This window comes from Eptesicus fuscus, chromosome 9 (genome assembly GCF_027574615.1).
Source record: "Eptesicus fuscus isolate TK198812 chromosome 9, DD_ASM_mEF_20220401, whole genome shotgun sequence".
Lineage (NCBI taxonomy): Eukaryota > Metazoa > Chordata > Mammalia > Chiroptera > Vespertilionidae > Eptesicus > Eptesicus fuscus.
Window position 1 is genome coordinate 98934668 of NC_072481.1, and position 19481 is coordinate 98954148.

At 45.0% G+C, this 19481-nt stretch overlaps 1 pseudogene; it reads right to left on the minus strand.

Annotated features, from left to right (window-relative positions):
* Positions 1–230: 230 nt before the first annotated feature.
* On the minus strand, positions 231–19266 carry LOC129150334 (proline-rich protein 3-like; annotated as a pseudogene).
* Between the last annotated feature and the right edge of the window lie 215 nt (positions 19267–19481).

Genomic DNA, 19481 nt, shown 5'->3' on the forward strand with positions numbered 1-19481 from the left:
ACACAAGAGGCGGCAACTAGTCCGTCTCCTGCTCGGCAGTCAGTGGCGAGGGCAGAGGACCCAGGAGGCAGCCGAGGGAGCAGAGATGGGGGCCTGAAGGCGGGGCTCCGGAGGCCGGATCAGCAGAAAGAGAGCCCACCTACCCCAGGTATGAAACACAACTCTGAACCCCGAAAGGGGGAGGTGACAGGTGGGGTGGGGAATACACGGCTGCTGGGTGACGGGCTCCCTCCAGCCCCGCCGAGAAGGCAGGAGGCAGCCTCACAGAGGGGGCCCGTTGACGCCTGGGTGGTAGAAGGCACAGAGGTCCTCAGATCGACAGTGGCCTTTTTTGGCAAAGTGTCGGCAGACTGGGCGGTTAGATTTGTCTTCCATCACCGGGGCTGCATCCTCGAGGGGGCAGGCATTCTTGACAAGTGACCAGCTTTGGAGCCTTCGAGGATGTCTCTGTTCTTTGTGAAAGCCTCCCCTGGGGAGACTGCCTTGGTCTGGTCCAGGAGAAGGAGGCTCAGCACTGACCCCCCAACCTCGACCATGTGGGCGAGACCTGGGGCCTAAGCCTCCCCACACTGGGCCTCTGCCCCGGGGAGGAGGTGGGAGACTCGGCAGTGGTGGAATCATCAGTCCCCTTGGTCCCGGGGGACCTCTGCGGAGAGCTGACTTGGGGTCACCAGGCTTTCCATTGGCCATGGGGGGAGGCCCAGAAGGCTGGGCGGTCCCGCAGGCCACCCGTCGCCTTCGTCCCCAGCCTCCCGCTCGGGCACCTGGGGCGGCGGCTCTCAGATGGCTTTTAACTTTTGTTTTTGTCACTGGTTTTCAGGAGTTTGATTATGATTTGTGTGTATATGGTGTGTGTGCATGATGTGTGTGTGTGTGTGTGTGTGTGTGTGTGTGTGTGTGTGTGTGTTTTCATGCTCTTTTTGCTTGGGACTCATTGAGCCTCTTGTATCACTGCATTTATAGCTTTCATCAAAATTGGGAAAAGTTTGGTCATTATTTCTTCAAAATCTTTTTCTGTCCACTTTCCTTATTTTCTAAGACTTTAATTACATGTATGTTAAGCCAACTGATATCACCTCATAACCCACTGATGCTCTCTTAATGTTGTCTGTTTCTTCCTTTGTTTCATTTTTTTTCTTTTTTAAAAATATTTTTATTGATTTCAGAGAGAGGAAGGGAGAGGGAGAAAGAGATAAAAACATCAATGAGAGAAAAACATCCATCAGCTGTCTCCTGCATGCCCCCTACCAGGGATCTAGCCCAACACGGGCATGTGTCCTGATCCAGAATCCAATTGGTGACTTCCAGGTGCATGGGACGACGCTCATCCAAATGAGCCACACCAGCTGGGTGGCAGTGGAATCATTTCTGTGGATGAGATGTTGAGATTATTGGAGACTCTGAAGACTATTGTCTGTGGGTGGATCCCAATTGTAAATGCTTGAAATAACTTGCTTTCAGTCACCCATAATATTTGGTACAAATTTGTATCTATAATTTGTGGTATTTAAATTAACATTTTAGAATCTGATATATAATTTAGTGATTTTCAGATCTTGATTAATAGTAAACAAAAGAAAAATAACAGCCACAAGGGAAGTAACAATACCATTTATATAATGTTTCATACCTATGATGAGCTAATTGGAAATATGAAGTCTGAGGTACTTTTGGCCAAATTGTTATTTTTTTAATTTAATAAAACTTTGTTGTTCAGATTATTACAATTGTTCCTCTTTTTTTCCCCCATAGCACTCCTCCACCCAGTTCCCACCCCGCCCTCTTCCCTTACCTCCCCCCCACTGTCCTCATCCATAGGTGTATGCTTTTTGTCCAGTCTCTTCCCGCACACCCCACACCCCTTTCCCCCAAGAACTGTCAGTCCACTCCCTTTCTATGCCCCTGATTCTATTATATTCACCAGTTTATTCTGTTCATAAGATTTTTTGTTCACTTGATTTTTAGATTCACTTGTTGATAGATATGTATTTGTTGTTCATAATTTTTATCTTTACCTTTTTCTTCTTCTTCCTCTTCTTAAAGAATACCTTACAGCATTTCATATAATACTGGTTTGGTGGTGATGAACTCCTTCAGCTTTTTCTTATCTGTGAAATTCTTTATCTGACCTTCAATTCTGAATGATAGCTTTGCTGGGTAGAGTAATCTTGGTTGTAGGTTCTTGCTATTCATCACTTTGAATATTTCTTGCCACTCCCGTCTGGCCTGCATAGTTTCTGTTGAGAAATCAGCTGACAATCGTATGAGTGCTCCCTTGTAGGTAACTAACTGTTTTTCTCTTGCTGCTTTTAATATTCTCTCTTTGTCTTTTGCTCTTGGCATTTTAATTATGATGTGTCTTGGTGTGGTCCTCTTTGGATTCCTTTTGTTTGGGGTTCTATGCGCTTCCTGGACTTGTAAGTCTATTTCTTTCACCAGGTGGGGGAAATTTTCTGTCATTATTTCTTCAAATAGGTTTTCAGTATCTTGCTCTCTCTCTTCTTCTGGCACCCTCAAAATTTGGATGTTGGTATGCTTGAAGTTGTCCCAGAAGCTCCTTACACTATCTTCATATTTTTTGGATTCTTTTTTCTTTTTGCTTTTCCAGTTGAGTGTTTTTTGCTTCTTTGTGTTTCAAATCTTTGACTTGATTCTTGTGGTCCTCTAGTCTGCTGTTAGGTCTCTGTATAATATTTTTATTTCAGTCAGTGTATGTTTAATTTCTAGTTGGTCCTTTTTCATATCCTCAAGGGTCTCACTAAATTTATCAGCCTTTTCTAGAAAATTCTTGAAAAACTTTATAACCGTAGTTTTGAACTCTATATCCAGTCGTTTGCTTTCCCCCATTTCTTTCATTTGTGACCTGTTTCTTTGTCTCTGCATTTTCGCTGCTTCCCTGAGTTGGTAGAGCAGCTTTGTGTGCTAGGTGTCCTATAGGGCCCAGTGGCTCTGCCTCCCCAGTTACCTGAGGTGGACACTCTTGGTGCAACCTTTTGTGGGCTGTGTGCACAGTCTGGTTGTAGTTAAGTCTTGATTGTTGTTGGTATCACTGGGAGGAATTGACCTCCAGGCCAATTGACTGTGAGGATCAGCTGTGTCTATGCTGGAAGAACTTCTGTGCTGGAGACACCCTTATGAGACAAGACTTGGAAAATTGCAAAAGCCTCTGTGCTCAGCTTGGATGGGGTGGAGTCTCAGGGCGAAGCAGACAGCCTTCGCTTCCCGTCAGCCCTGCCCTATGAGGCCCCTGGGTCTCAGTGTCCCTTGGTAATCACTGCAAACACCTCTGAGAGAAAGCCACCTTCGAGTTTTGCCCGCTGCCAGACAGTCCAGTTTCTCCCCGAATCAGTCTGGGTCCCCAGAGTCTCACCCGGAACTGGAGTTCAGTGCAGTCCGGAGCTTCTGTCTCCCTCCCACTTGAGAAAGCCAGCTGCGCACTCAGCAGTCAGTCCTCTCCGTGCTCGCATCTCCCTACCTCTGCCTTCCGCAGATCCCCTGAGTCTCAGTGTGCTTTTCTCTTTTCCTGACAGTCTAGATTCCCCCTGAATGAGTCTGGGTCCCCAGAGTCTCGCCCAGAACTGGAGTTCAGCACAGTCGGGAACTTCTGTTTCCCTCCCGTTTGAGAAAGCCAGCCACACACTCAGCCGCCAATCCTCTCCGTGCTCGCATCTCCCTACCTCTGCCTTCTGCAGCTCCTCTGAGTCTCAGTATGCTTTTCTCTTTCCTTCTAGTTGTAGAATTTCCACTCAGCCAGCTTTCCTGTGGTTCTGGATGATGTCCATTTTGTCTTTTAGTTGTAGTTTTGAAATTGTTGTGCGAGGCAGAAGTTTAGGTGTTTACCTATGCCGCCATCTTGGTTTCTCTCTCCTTTGTTTCATTTTAGATAGTTTCTACTGCTTTGTCCTCAAGTTCATTGATCTTTTACTATAAATCACCTGATCTACTATTAGGAGCACAAAAGGTATTTTTCATTTCAGATATTGTATTTTTCATCTCTATAAGTTAAATTTGTGTGTTTTACAATTCCCTTATTTTTTCCCACTATATTCATGCTTTCCTTTACCTTTTGAAAGTAATGGCCTGTAGTAGTTTCAATGTATTGTCTACTGTGATGACCCACGTCCCGCGTGGTTTCAATGTATTGTCTACTGTGATGTAGTTTCAATGTATTGTCTACTGTGATAGTAGTTTCAATGTATTGTCTACTGTGATGACCCACGTCCCGCGTGGTTCAGGGTTCAGGCTCTGGAGAAGGGCCACACGCAAATGACAGAGATGAGACAAGAAATAATAATTTGGAAATTGGGGCGGGGGCAGGAAGGAGCCCAATGCAAGGAGAAGGACTCTGCTTGTGCTCAGGCCTTGCCATTCTTTTATTCAGTTTTGGATATACCTATAGCCCTTAGGCAGGCAATTTCTAGTAACAGATAAACAATCTTATCAATAAGGATTTACATGACTACCTGGTTGGGAAGTTGCTTCAGCTACCATTGTCTTGACTAAACAGTCGGTGCATAGCTCTAACCTTTGCCAGGACTCAAGATTCACCAGCATTCCGGGCTCCTTGTCCACACCTCTCTACTAGTGAAGACAATGGGTGGCTTCCCACATCTCCCCTGTTTCTTTTCCTTAGTAAATCTTGAAAAGTGAATGTCGCCTAAAGGGTTCAAGTCCTTTTAAGACTCTTCATTCCACATCTGCAGACTAGAAATAAACATATGAGAAAAAATGAGCAAGCAATAGTGGTTATACTGAGAGGCAAATACAAGGATATCCAGTGGAAGGGGTTAAATTCTTTCATGTCCTTTTTAAATTGCTGCCAGGCATCCAAGGAATCAGTCTGCAGTAAGTTTCTTTATGGGCCAACAGTTTTTTGAGTCCTCTTTCCAATGTCCAACAGTTTTTTATGTGTATATGCCAGCAATGACACTCCAGTTTTGGATGGTGGACAAACGATGGCAATGCAGGTCCAACCTTCTTTGGCTTGGTCCTGGGCAACCTGCAGTGACGCATAGCTGCTGACTGCTAGTATGGCAAGGTGTCTTCACCATCTCCATTTCTGGACGTTTCTCCTCTTGTCTTCAGCGTGTTGTTTGGGGGCCACTGCTATTCTGTGGCTGGAGCAATCTGGTCAGTTCCTCTCTCGGATTCATTGTTGCAGGAAGCCCCACGGGCTTGGAGGAGTTTTCTGGAAATATACAAACATATTATTGACCAAAGGTTAATAAAGGAATCTTTTCTATAAACTAGACTTGGGATCCTTTCTTTTAATTGTGTCCAAACCATTTTTCTTTGGCTTATTTTGACACCATGTGTGTTTTCATGGGTGTCTTGTCTTCAGCATTACAAGTGAAAAATAATTTTTAAAGTTAAAAATTTTCTTGATGTAATTTACTCACAGGGGATTATTCCACTATCCCCCTTCTTTTTTGATTTAAATAATATTTAGAGGCTTTTGGAAATTTTGCAATGCAGTCTTGATAACTTTTTAATTTTATGCAGAAATATGACTGCTTTGGATTCATTGCATGTTAAGCAGTTTTTGAACTATGAGATAAACCATTAGTAAAAAAGTAGTGAATGCTTCAGGAACAGTTTCCTGCCCAGTACAACAAGGTTTTTATGAATATTCATTTATTTTAATTAGCCAATTTAAATCCATCTGAAATAAGGTTTATTTTTTAACTTGACTTGTCTTAGGTTATGGACAGTAAATGACATTAATTAAATTTCTGCTATTAGTCTTTGAATAACTTTACATAAGCTTTGTCAAGAAGGCAAAAACACAAATTACTTACCTTTCTTCTCAAGGCCTAATATGTTGATTTTTAATTACAGTTAGACATTTGAAGGAAACCTCTTTTTATTTCCTTCCAGAGTAATTTTTAGACCACACTTAGATAGTTTCTTTTAAAACACACTTTTCTTTCTTTTTTACACCAAGCAACAAATGTAACAAACATGGTTGCTTTCTGATGCTCACCAATACTAGCAGGCTATGTAGTCACATTAAAAGACTCCCCTTACATTTATGGTGACTACTATTTATGATCAGATTTAATGCTTGAAACAGCTCCTCATTAGTATAGTGGTTAGTATCCCCGCCTGTCACATTTAATGCTTGAATAACAATTTTCAGTTAACTCTGTAAATATTAGTGGAAGAGATTTTTAAAATTTATCCTTTTTATTAAGCTAGAATTATATTTTTAAAGAGTATCCCTTTTGGGCAGCACCCGGAGCCCGGCGGCCTCCCAGCACCCGTCCCCGCCGCGCAGCCCCCGCGCGCCTGGTGCCGCGGGCCGCGCGCCCCGCACACCGGACGGAGGCCCGGGCGCCCTTTCCGTGCACCTCCCGGCGGCGCTAGACTTCAGTAGAGTTGACTGAAATGAAGGGATTAAGAAGTACAAATTGGGAAGTTTGAAAAAGATGGCGGCGGAGGTTAAAGGCTGTTCTGTTGCCTTGCACCCAGCGAAATCGGAGGGGATGAGGTGTGGAGGCGCGTGGGTCTGGCTGGTGGCGGGGGAAAGGGGCTTTTGTTCCAAACCTAGGGGAGATTAGCTCTCCATCACCCTGAAATCCATCTTCTGGCGAACCGCGGGAGACCCAGATGCCTGCGGGGAGAGGCGGGACTCTTGCGGAGGTGCGCCCAGCAATCAGTGTTTGCTGCGCTGGAGTGCGGAACGAGGGGACTTAGATACGTGGAAGGCAGAAGGACCAGACTCACAGCCATCGCGGCTCGCCGCACCATGGCCTGTTGGCGCCCTGAGACCCCGCCCCGCCCTGGGACCCGCCCCGCACGTTTTGAAGACCTGCCCCGCAAGTCTTGCAGGCACACCTGCGCCCCAAGCAACGGCTTATGCATGTGGGTGGCCTGCTCTCTGGCAGCGGACCAGATGAACTGCTGTTCTAGTCAGACTGCTCCAGGGCCACTCAGACAGGAGGAAGAAACTACAGTTTTTGCTGTAATCCTTGCTGAGTGCCTAAGGCAGTAGCTGATCTACACCCCATTGGAGACCCAGAAACGAGGGCATCTAGTGGTCTGTGGGAGATGACACCAGATTTCAACCACGTGCATAAGGGACACATTAAACGGGAATATTCAGTGAGCGCCAAAGCTTTGCTGCACCAAGACCCGGCCCATAAACGTGTCTCCTGCACAGCAACTCTTCCTTTATAGACAAAGAGAGCCCCCCCAGTGACACCAACAACAATCAAGACTTAACTATACAAAGGAGGACCAAGATGGAGGCATAGGGCGGAAGCCTGATTGTTGCCTACCACAACAACTTTGAGACTACGACAAGAGAGCAGAGCAGACACCATCCAAGACCACCATAGGGCTGGCTGAGTAGATGCTCTACAACTAGAATAAAAGAGGGGTATGTGGGATGATGCTGATGCCGGTGACCCAAAGACCACACTTTAAGAACTACGGCTCAGGCGACACAAAAGAACTATGGCTCAGGCGATACAACAGCGGCCTGGAACGTGCTCGGCGCAGTTCCCCCGGCGGTCTCCGGCTGAGGGGATGGCTCCACTGGCAGCCAAGCACGGACAGACGAGCCCCTATGAGACATGGGGTGGGAGCGCTTGCTGACCTCCGAGTCCGTCAAGAATCTCAATGCCCCGGAAGCGGCCAGGTGCGCATGCTCGGCGACTGGCCACCGATGCAGACCCAAGGGCCGACGCAGCGACGCCAGACCGGCCCACCGCCATGCACCGGGCGCACCGGAGCTTCGCCGAGCCGCCGCCCGACGAGTTCTGCAGCAGCCATACTGGAGCTCTGGAAGGATGGCCAGGGGAATTGCTGAGGGGGGATTGACCGGCAGGAATTGGGATCGGGAAGACGGGGCCCCGCTGAGACCCGGGTGCGGGCGGGGTTGCGCGCCTCTGGGCTAGGGTGTGGTCACACGCCTCTGGGTATAAGTGAGGCCTCACGTCCCTGGGTCTAGGTGAGGCCACATGCCCCTGGGTCCAGGTGAGGCCGGACTCCGGGTCCGGGTGAGGCCATGTGCCCCTGGACCCGGATGACGCTGGATCCCGTGTCCAGGCGAGGCCAAGCACCCCTGGGTCTGGGAGAGCCCACACACCCCTGGGTCCAGGCGAGACCATGTGTCCCTGGATCCGGGTGAGGCCTCGTGCACCTAGGCCCGGGTGAGCCCAAGTGGCCCTGGGTCTGGGAGAGGCCAAGCTTCCCTGGGTCCGGGTGAGACCATGTGTCCCTGGATCCAGGTGAGGCTCGTACACCTAGGCCCGGGTGAGCCCAAGTGGCACTGGGTCTGGGAGAGGCCAAGCGTCCCTGGGTCCGGGTGCGACCATGTGTCCCTGGATCCGGATGAGGCCTCGTGCACCTAGGCCCGGGTGAGGCCACGTGACCCTGGGTCTGGAAGAGGCTAAGCGTCCCTGGGTCCGGGTGAGACCATGTGTCCCTGGATCCGGGTGAGGCCTCGTGCACCTAGGCCCGGGTGAGCCCAAGTGGCCCTGGGTCTGGGAGAGGCCAAGCGTCCCTGGGTCTGGGTGAGACCATGTGTCCCTGGATCCGGGTGAGGCCTCGTGCACCTAGGCCCGGGTGAGGCCACGTGCCCCTGGGTCTGGGAGAGGCCAAGCGTCCCTGGGTCCGGGTGAGACCATGCGTCCCTGGATCCGGATGAGGCCTCGTGCACCTAGGCCCGGGTGAGCCCACGTGGCCCTGGGTCTGGGAGAGGCCAAGCTTCCCTGGGTCCGGGAGAGACCATGTGTCCCTGGATCCAGGTGAGGCCTTGTGCAACTAAGCCCGGGTGAGGCCACGTGCCCCTGGGTCTGGGAGAGGCCAAGCGTCCCTGGGTACGGGTGAAGCCAGATCCTGGGTCCGGGTGAGGCCATGCGCCCCTGGATCCATCCGGGTGAGGCTGGGTCCCAGGCCCGGGTGAGACCACGCTCCCCTTGGGTATGGGTGAGGCCACGTGCCCCTTAACCCGGGTGACGCCGTGCCCCTGGGTTCGGCCGAGACCAAACCAGAGGGAGTCGGACCTCCATTACCACCATTTGTCCACCATCCAGAGCTGAGGGGTCAGTGCTGACATGTACACATAAGGAACTACTGGACATTGAAATTGGGTCTCAAAAGAACTGTTGGTCCAGGGGGAAGCTCGCTACAGATTGATTCATTTGCCTGTCAGCATAACTATTATTGCTCGTCTCACATTCAGTTCTTATTAGTATATATCTAGTGACATATGATCTCGCTCATCTAGGGGAAATGATGAACAACATAGACTGAGGAACAAGAACAGAACCAGAAGCAAGGAGGCATCGATCGGACTATCGGGCCTCAGAGGGAGGATAGGGGAGGGTAGGGGGAAGGGTGGGGGGAGGGGGAGAGTTCAACCAAAGGACCTGTATGCATGCATATAAGCCTATCCAACGGTTAAGTTCAACAGGGGATTGGGGCATGCGTGGGGAGAGGGGTGGGATGGGAATGGGGGGATGAGGACAAATATGTGACACATTAATCAATAAAGAAATTAAAAAAAAAGAGTATCCCTTTTGGTTTATTTGCATATACAGAGGGATTATGGGAGGTCTCAATAATTTTCATAAAAGACTTTACTAGGATCCAATTTGCTTATAAAAATATTGGCTTCTCATATAACTTAATTTATATGAGACCTTGATTATATTTTTAAAAAGCTAATTTATTAAGTAATTTAAGTAGGTATTTTTATTTAAAAAAAGCAAAGCAAGCAAATTTAGTGAACTTATATGTCTTATTCACAAGGCACAAATGCTGCCCCACCCCTAACCTACTTAAAATGCAGTCAGCTGGAGGCTTTTTGTCTTTTAAATTTCCATTGCTGAAAAATTTGGCTGTATTTAAGAAATATATTGTTACTTTATTTTGCCCTTCTTAGAGGCCAAAACCTTCATAACATTTAAAGTTATGTATATAAGTAAAATATAGTTATTAATTTTTATTTGATAAAGCTTTTCAGCATTAATCTCTTCCCTTGAGGTATTATGACATCTGTTTTATCTACTAGTACCTGTCCTACTAAGCTTTAGGTAATTGATAGATATGCTATTTATGCTGTGATGGCTTCTTCTAGATTATAGGCAAGGCCCTGTGGTATGCCACCATAAACCAAAGAATTCAGGTTGACAGTGATTTGACTTGGCCCCATAGATGATTCTGAAGCCTTTGGTTAAAATCTAGGTCCCTCAATGAAATAATTGAAAAAGGTATAAATCAATCATGAACAGCTGAAAAGTCATTTCAAGACTGATTTACATTTATTAGGGCCATGATGCATATTTAAGAGGCACATTAAAAGGCTGGGTTCAGGTCAAGTATTGGGTTTGCCATGACTTTAACAACTCAGTGCTGCAGGGTCTGCCTTCCTCCTTCCCTTCTAAGTGCTCAGCACCACACCGGCTAGAAGGGAGATGAGAGAAGCAGCCAGGACTGAGCCTTTCAGAGCCTATATCTCTGCTCTTTGAATGGGCTGATGAAAGGAGTTTTTAGAGGTAAACTAGGCAGGTTTAGGGAGTTTTAGGAATTAGGGGGCCCATGGGGAAGAACCACAGGGCTTTGAAGCTGGGAGCTGCCAGAAGGCATACATTCACAGAATAAGGGGACTGGGAGCTGCCAAAGGGTATACATTTACAGAATAAAGGGAGAGAAAGCTATTCATTCACAGAATAAAGGGGAAGGCCACAGGGAGTAGAAAAAACAAAAGGGAGAAAAAAGGGAACCCCATTGAGGTTTGAGCTCTGAAGCTACTATAGTGACCAATCAGAGGGGAAATCAGGACACAAAGAACTGTCGCTTTTATAAACCTAAAAAAGAGGGACTTGGTGGGACTCTCCCCCCCTCCCCACGTGGAGTCTGTACTTGTTTCCCAATAAATTTCCACCTTTTCCTATACCACCTTTTATCCATGGCTTCATTCTTTGAATCCATCTGGACAAGAACCGAGGAAATCACCTTTGCATCCTGCCCAGGGGAGAAACCACATATTCCAGTTTAATTTTCTCGTTTCACTGCCATCAGACATGAAGTCCGGCTGCAGAGTGGGAGATTTGCACATCAGAAGCCATGTGTCAGGATCAAAGCTTTGAATAGAGAGACAGAGACAGAGAGACAAAGAGACAGGGAGAGAGAGACAGAGAGAGACAGGGAGAGACTATCCCTATCTCTCTCCCAAGGGACAAGCTCTGAGTCCAAAGATACAGGTAATTCTGCCAAACTCACAGAGATCCCGGGTTGAAGAGTGGCTCTGTTCCCTGCTCTCTTCCTCAGTCCACACACTCCCTGGCTGGCTAGGAAGAGGTTGGGCAAGGCGTGGGTGTTGCCCTGGGAGGAGTTGTGGGAAGGATGTGGAGGTGCTGGTGAGGCCCAGAATTCCTTTCCCCTCTTCCAGAGTCTTTTCTGAGAAGCCATTTCTGACCACTCCTGTCTTGAGGACTCAACCCTCTTTTCCCCTTCTTGCTCTTAGCAGACAGCTTGAGGCTATTCCACAAACGAGAATCAGGCCCTCCTCATACTGTGGGGGCTTGAGGCCCTTTAAAGGAATCAATTGTAAAGTAAACTTGCTAAGGGGACAGCCTGTCAGCCATGTCTGTTTTTTTTCTTTCAAAAACCTCTTAGTTTAAGATCATTTTAGACTTAATAAAGAAGTTGCAAAATAATGCAGAGTTCGCTATACCTTTCACCCAGCTGCCCTTAATGTTGACATCCCACACAGCTTGAGTACGATGGTCTCAATCAGAAAACTAACATTGATATGATCCTAATTAGCCTTTTGTTAATTTTGCCCTTTGTCCACAGGGAGTAGAAAAACGTTAGAAAACTAATGTCTACTTTCCTGCCCAGGACCACACCTTGCATCTGTTGTGCCTCTGCGTTTCCTCCAATCTGTGACAGCTGCTCAGTCTTTCTCTGCTGTTTAGGACCTGTCAGAGCATGTCCTGAAGATGGGGAAACACACACAGTCTGTCTGCCTCTTCATCTTACCAAATCCTTTCCCCATGGTGGGGAGGAAGGAAGGAAACACCATCCTGGCCCAACGGACCACATTCTGTGTAGTGGCAGCCTTCCGTGTACATGGCTGGTTTGCTGTAGATGTAGACATCCAGGGTCCCACGCCCTCGTGACCTCTTTGTCCTTTTATCTCCAGGACCAGCGCAGTGCCATAAATGCTGGCTGAGCGGGCTCAGGCACTTAAGTGAACCTAGAATGTGTGAGCTTGTATGAGGTATTGCACGTGTATTTATGTAAACATTTGTAGGTGTGTGTGTATGTTTGTGTGTGGGGTGGGTGGGTCCTCTATGTATAGCTGTTATGAAAATCTGTTATTTCGCCCTAACTGGTTTGGCTCAGTGGATAGAGCGTCAGCCTGCAGACTGAAGGATCCCAGGTTCGATTTCGGTCAAGGGCATGCACCTTGGTTGCGGGCACATCCCCAGTGGTAAACCATCAGGCAGACATCCCTCTCACAATCTGGGACTGCTGGCTCCTAACCGCTCACCTGCCTGCCTGCCTGATTGCCCCGAACTTCTTCTGCCTGCTTGATTGACGCCTAACTGCTCCCCTGCAGGCCTGGTTACCCCCAATTGCCCTCCCATGCCTCCCTGATCTTGTCCCCAACTGCTCTCCCCTGCCAGCCTGGTCGCCCCTAACTACCCTCCCCTGCTGGCCTGTTTGCCTCCAACTGCCCTCCCCTGCAGGCCTGGTTCCCCCCAACTGCCCTCCCCTGCCAACCTGGTCACCCACAACTGCCCTCCCCTGCTGGACTGATCTCGCCCCAACTGCCCTCCCCTACTGGCCATCTTGTGATGGCCATCTTGTGGTGGCCATCTAGTGATGATGTGGGGGCAGCCATCTTGTGATGACGTGAGGGCATGAGGGCATGAGGGCCACTTAGGCTTTTATTAGTATAGATTATTATTATTATTATTATTATTATTTTAATTTTATTATTTAAAGTATTACAGGTAGTAGTACATATGTCTCCTTTTTTTACCCATTTACCTTCCCTGGCCTCCCCTACCACTGGGCACATGCCCTCACCCCCGCCCCCTAGTGTCTTGCGTCCATTTGTTATGCTTATATGCATGCATACAAGTCCTTTGGTTGATTTCTTACCTCCCACCATCCCTAACCCTCCCCAGCCTTCCTGCTGTAGTTTGACAGTCTGTTCGATGCTTCTCTGCCTCTGTATCTATTTTTGTTCATCAGTTTATAATGTTATTTATTATCCATAAATGAGTGAGATCATGTGGTACTTTTCTTTCACTGACTGGCTTATTTCACTTAGCATAATGCTCTCCAGTTCCATCCATGCTGTTGCAAATGGTAAGAATTCCTTTTTTTATAGCAGCGAAGTATTCCATTGTGTAGATATACCACAGTTTTCTAATCCACTCATCTGCTGATGGGCTCTTAGGTTATTTCAAAATCTTAGCTATTGTAAATTGTGCTGCTATGAACATAGGGTGCATTTTATCCTTTGTGATTGTGTTTCTGTTTTCTTGGAATATATTCCTAGAAGTGGTGTTATTGGTTAAATGGCAGTTCCATTTTTAATTTTTTGAGGAAATGCCATACTGTTTTCCACAGTGGCTGCACCAGTCTGCATTCCCAACAGCAGTACACAAGGGTTCCTTTTTCTCTACATCCTCTCCAGCACTTGTCATTTGTTGATTTGTTGATGATAGCCATTCTGACAGGTGTGAGATGGTACATCATTGTTGTTATGATTTGCATCTCTCGGATGATTAGTGACTTTGAGCATGTTTTCATATGTCTCTTGGCCTTCTGTATGTCCTCTTTCAAAAGGGGTCTATTTAGGCCCTTTGCCCATTTTTTGATTGGATTGTTTATCTTCCTTTTGTATGAGTTCTCTGTAAATTTTGGAGATTAAACCCTTATCAGAGATAATATTGGCAAATATGTTCTCCAATGCAGTAGGCTTTCTTGTTGTTTTGTTGATGGCTTCTTTTGCTGTGCAGAAGCTTTTTATTTTGATGTAGTCCAATTTGTTTATTTTCTTCTTCGTTTCCATTGCCCTAGGAGCTGAATCGGTAAAGATATACCTACGACAAATGTCTGCTATTTTGCTGGCTATGGCTTCTAAGATTTTTATGGTTTCCAATCTTACATTTAAGTCCTTTATCCATTTTGAGTTTATTTTTGTGTATGGTGTGAGTTGGTGGTCTAGTTTCATTTTTTTTGCAAGTATCTGTCCAGTTTTCCCAACACCATTTATTAAAGAGACTGTCTTCACTCCATTGTATGCTCTTGCCTCCTTTGTCAAATATTAATTGAACATAATGGCTTGTGTCGATTTCTGGGTTCTCTGTTCTGTTCCACTGGTCTATATTTCTGTTCTTGTGTCAGTACCAGGCAGTTTTGAGAACATTTTTTATGTATTTGGGTGCTCTTGCATTGGGTGGCTTTGTGATATAGCTTGATATCTGGTATTGTGATCCCTCCAACATTGTTCTTCTTTCTCAAGATTGCTGCAGCTATTTGGAGTCTTTTTTTATTCCAGATGAATTTTTGGAGAATTTGTTCTAGGTCTTTGAAGTATGCCATTGGTATTTTAATGGGGATTGCGTTGAATTTATAGATTGTTTTGGGTAGTATGGGCATTTTAATGATGTTGATTCTACCAATCCATGAACATGGTATATTCTTCCATTTGTTCATGTCTTCCTCTATCTCTTTTTTCAGCAACCTGAAATTTTCTGAGTACAGGTCCTTTATCTCCTTGGTTAAATTTATTCCTAGGTATCTTATTTTTTTTTGTTGCAATGGTAAATGGGATTGCTTTTTTAATTTCTCTTTCTGTGAATTCATTATTGATGTATATAAAAGCCATAGACTTCTGGATGTTACTTTTGTATCTTGCTACATTGCCAAATTCATTTATTAAGTCTAGTAGTTTTTTGATGGAGTCTTTGGTGTTTTCTTTGTACAATATCATGTCATCTGCGAATAAGGACAGTTTTAATTCTTCTTTTCCAATTTGGATGGTTAGTACTTCTAGTACTATGTTGAACAGTATTGGTAAGAGTGGGCATCCCTGTCTTTTTCCTGTTCTTAGGGGAAATGTTTTAATTGTTTCCCATTGAGTATGATGTTGGCTGTGGGTTTGTCATATATAGCTTTTATTATGTCGAGGTATGATCCTTCTATTCCCACCTTGCTTAGAGTTTTTATCAAGAAAGGGTGTTGGCTTTTGTCAGATACTTTTTCTGCATCACTGGATATAATGATATGGTTTTTATCTCTCAGTTTGTGTATGTGGTATACCACATTTATTGATTTGTGGATATTGTACCATCCTTGCATACCCAGAATAAATCCCACTTGGTCATGGTTTATGATCTTTCTAATGTAATGCTGGATTTGATTTGCTAGAATTTTGTTGAGAATTTTGGTGTCTATGTTCATGAGGGATATTGGCCTGTAATTCTCTTTCTTTGTATTGTCCTTATCTGGTTTTGGGATTAGAGTAATGCTGGCTTTATAGAAAGAGCTTGGAAGTGCTCCTTCCTCTTGAATTTTTTCGAGTAGTCTGAGGAAGATAGGTTTCATTTTCTTTGAATGTTTGATAAAATTCCCCTGTGAAGTTGTCTGGTCCAGGGGAGACAGCTTTTTTTGTTCATTGGAAGATTTTTGATCTCTGTTTCAATTTCTTTGGTAGTTATTTACCGGCCTATTCAGATTTTTTTATTTTTCCTGGTTGAGTTTTGGAAGGTCATATTTTTCTAGGAATATGTCCATTTCTTCTAGGTTAACTAGTTTGTTGGAGTAGAGTTGCTCATAGTATTTTTGAATGATTCTTCGTATTTCTGTGGGTCTGTTGTTATTTCACCTCTTTCGTTTCTGATTTTGTTTATTTGGGTCCTCTTTGCTTCTTGGTGAGCCTTGCTATGGGTTCATTAATCTTGTTTATCCTTTCAAAGAACCAGATCTTGGTTTTGTTGATCTTTTGTATTGTTTTTTTTTTTTTTTTTTTTTTTTGGTCTCTGTGTCATTTATTTCTGCTCTGATCTTTATTATTTCCTTCCTTCTACTCACACTGGGATTTTCTTGTTGCTCTTTTTCTAATTCTTCAAGTTGCAGAGTTAGATGGTTTATTATCAGTTTTTCTTTTCTTTTCTTTTCTTTTCTTTTCTTTTCTTTTCTTTTCTTTCTTTCTTTCCTTTCCTTTCCTTTCCTTTCCTTTTCTTTTCTTTTCTTTTCTTTTCTTTTCTTTTCTTTTCTTTTCTTTTTTTTGAGGTAGGCCTGTAATGCTATGAATTTCCCTATCAGGATTGCTTTCACTGTGTCCCAAAGATTTTGGATTGTTGTGTTTTCATTATTGTTTGTTTCCAGGATATTTTTTATTTCTTCTTTGATCTCTTTGGTAACCCACTCATTGTTTAATAGTATTCTATTCAGCCTCCAAGTGTTTGATTTAAAATATATATATATATATATATATATATATATATTATTTATTTATTTATTTTTTACAGAGAGGAAAAGACAGGGATAGAGAGTTAGAAACATCGATGAGAGGGAAACATCAATCAGCTGCCTCCTGCCCACCTCCTACTGGGGATGTGCCCGCAACCAAGGTACATGCCCTTGCCCGGAATTGAACCTGGGACCCTTCAGTCCGCAGGTGGACGCTCTATCCACTGAGCCAAACCGGTTAGTGCCAAGTGTTTGATTTTTTATATTGTTTTTACTATAGTTGATTTCTAATTTTATTCCATTGTGATTTGAGAAGATGCTTAATATGATTTTAATCCTCTTGAATTTGGAAAGGCTTTGTCTGTGTCCCAATATGTGGTCTACCTTTGAAAATGTCCCATGTGCATTTAAGAAGAATGTATAGTCTGTAATTTTGGGGTGGAATGTTCTGAAGATGTCAATTAAGTCCATCTGATCTAGTGAGTCATTTAGGATTGAAGTTTCTTTTCTAATTTTTTTGTCTAGAGGATTTATCCAGTGATGTTAATGGGGCATTAAAGTCTCCTACTATGATTGTATTGCTGTCTAGCTCTCTCTTGATATTTTCCAGAAGATTTTTTATGTATTTGGGTGCTCTTGCATTGGGTGCATAAATGTTTACCAGAGTTATATCCTCTTGTTGTATTGATCCCTTTAGAATTATGAAGTGATCTTCCTTGTCTCTTGTTATCATCTTCACTTTGAGGTCCATTTTGTCAGATATATGTATTGCTATCCCAGCTTTTTTTTTCCATTTGCCTGATAGATATTTTTCCATCACTTCACTTTTAGTCTGTGTGAATCCCTTGTTCTGAAGTGGGTCTCCTGTAAACAGCATATATATGGGTCATGTTTTCTTATCCATTCAGTAACTCAATGTCTTTTGATTAGAGCATTTAATCCATTTACGTTTAATTTTATTATTGACTAGAGGCCTGGTGCATGAAATTCATGCATGGGAGGGGGGTCCTTCAGCCTGATCTGCACCCTCTCCAATCCAGGATCCCTCTCACAATCCGTAACTACTGGCTCCTAACTGCTCACCTGTCTGCCTGCCTGATGCCCCTAATTGTTCCCCTGCCAGCCTGATGGCCCTAACTGCTCTCCCCTGCAAGCCTGATCCCCCTAACTGCTCTCCCCTCCTTGCCTGATTCCTCTAACTGCCTAACTGCTCTCCCCTGCCAGCCTGATCACCCTAACTGCTCCCGTATGCTGGTCTGCTCCCCCTAGCCCTCCCCTTCTGGTCTGATCACCCAAACTGCCAAACTGCTCTCCCCTGCCAGCATGATCCCCCTAACTGCCTATCAGGTCTCCTGTCCTGGGTTGATCACCCTAACTGCCTCTCTACTCTCCCCTCCTGGCCTGATTCCCCTAACTGCCTATCCACTCTCCCCTCCTAGCCTGATTCCCCTAACTGCCTATCTGCTCTCCCCTCCTTTTCTGATTGCTCTAACTGCCTATATGCTCTCCCCTCCTTTTCTGATTGCTCTAACTGCCTATCTGCTCTCCCCTCCTGGCCTGATCGCCCTAACTGCCTATCTGTGTTCCCCTCCTGTTTTGATTCCCCTAACTGCCTATCTGTGCTCCCCTTCTAGCAGCCTAACTGCCTATCTACTCTCCCTTCCTCTCTGTGCCCTTTGGACCCCAGTGCAGGCATGCTGAGAGCTCTCTGCTATGGCCCTGCCCCCATCCTGATTGGTTGTTATGTGATGGCTTCCTAGCTAATTTTCATATTCCTCTATTATTAGTAGTATAGATAGGTACTTGTTTGTAGCCATTTCTGTACTTTATGCCTGTGTTCCTTCCTCCCTTTCTATTTCTCCTTTATACAGCATTCCCTTTAGCATTGCTTGCATCATTGGCTTGGGAGTGATAAACTTCCTTAGCATTTTTTTTTTTTTTGTCTGCAAAGCTCCTGATTTCCCCTTCAATTTTTGATTGATAGTCGTGCTGGATAGAGAATTCTTTGATTCAGTCCTTTGCTTTGCATCACTTTGTATACTTCATTCCATTCCCTTCTAGCTTGATGTGTTCTGTTGAGAAATCATTTGATAATCTGATGGGGGATCCTTTGTAGGTAATTCTCTGTCTCTCTCTTGCAGCCTTTAAGATTCTCTCTTTAAAAAGGCCCCAATGAGACCACTGGCTAAAACATTTGCCATTGTAATTATGACGTGTCTTGGTGTGGATTTTTTGGGATTCATCTTGTTTGGGACTATCTGTACTTGTGTAACTTTTTTCTTCCCCATATCAGAGAATTTTTCTGTCATTATTTTTTCAAATAGATTCTCTAATCCTTTCTGCTCTTCTTGTCCTTCTGGCAGCCCTATTATATATGTATGTTACTTTGTTTCATGTTGTCCCAAAGCTCCCTTAGGCTCTCCTCCTGCTTTTTATTTTTTTTTTCTCCAGTTGCTGTTCAGATTGGGCTTGTTTCTCTACCTTACCTTCTAACTCACTAATTTGGTCCTCTGCTTCTTCTAGTCTACTATAGAAACCTTCCATGGCATTTTTGATTGCAGCTATATCACTTTTGATTTCTTCCTGATTTTTGCATAGGTTGTTGATTTTCTCATCCATTCAGTTTATGAACTGTACAACCATTACTCTGAATTCTTTTTCTGTCATGTTGCATGCCTCTGTTTCACTTATTTCCTTTCTTGGAGATTCCTCTTTTTCTTTCCTCTGGGGATTGTTTCATTGTATTCCCATTCCAACTATCACCTGAAGGTCCAATTTCCGAGTTACGTGGGCCTGGGCTGTGTACAGTGGGAGCATTGCGTCACTGAAGTGTCACTGAAGAACTCTGACACCAAGACGTGTGGCTGCTGTGGGTTGATGGGAGCCACACTCGCCCAGGATCAGAGTCACTGGTGCTGAGTGTAGCCTCGTGTGTGCACCTATAATCAGTAACCCCGCCTTCACTGTGTTGAAAAAGACGCCCCGCTGGCATGTGCTGAACATTAGAGTCCCCTAGCATGTGCCAGGAGTCA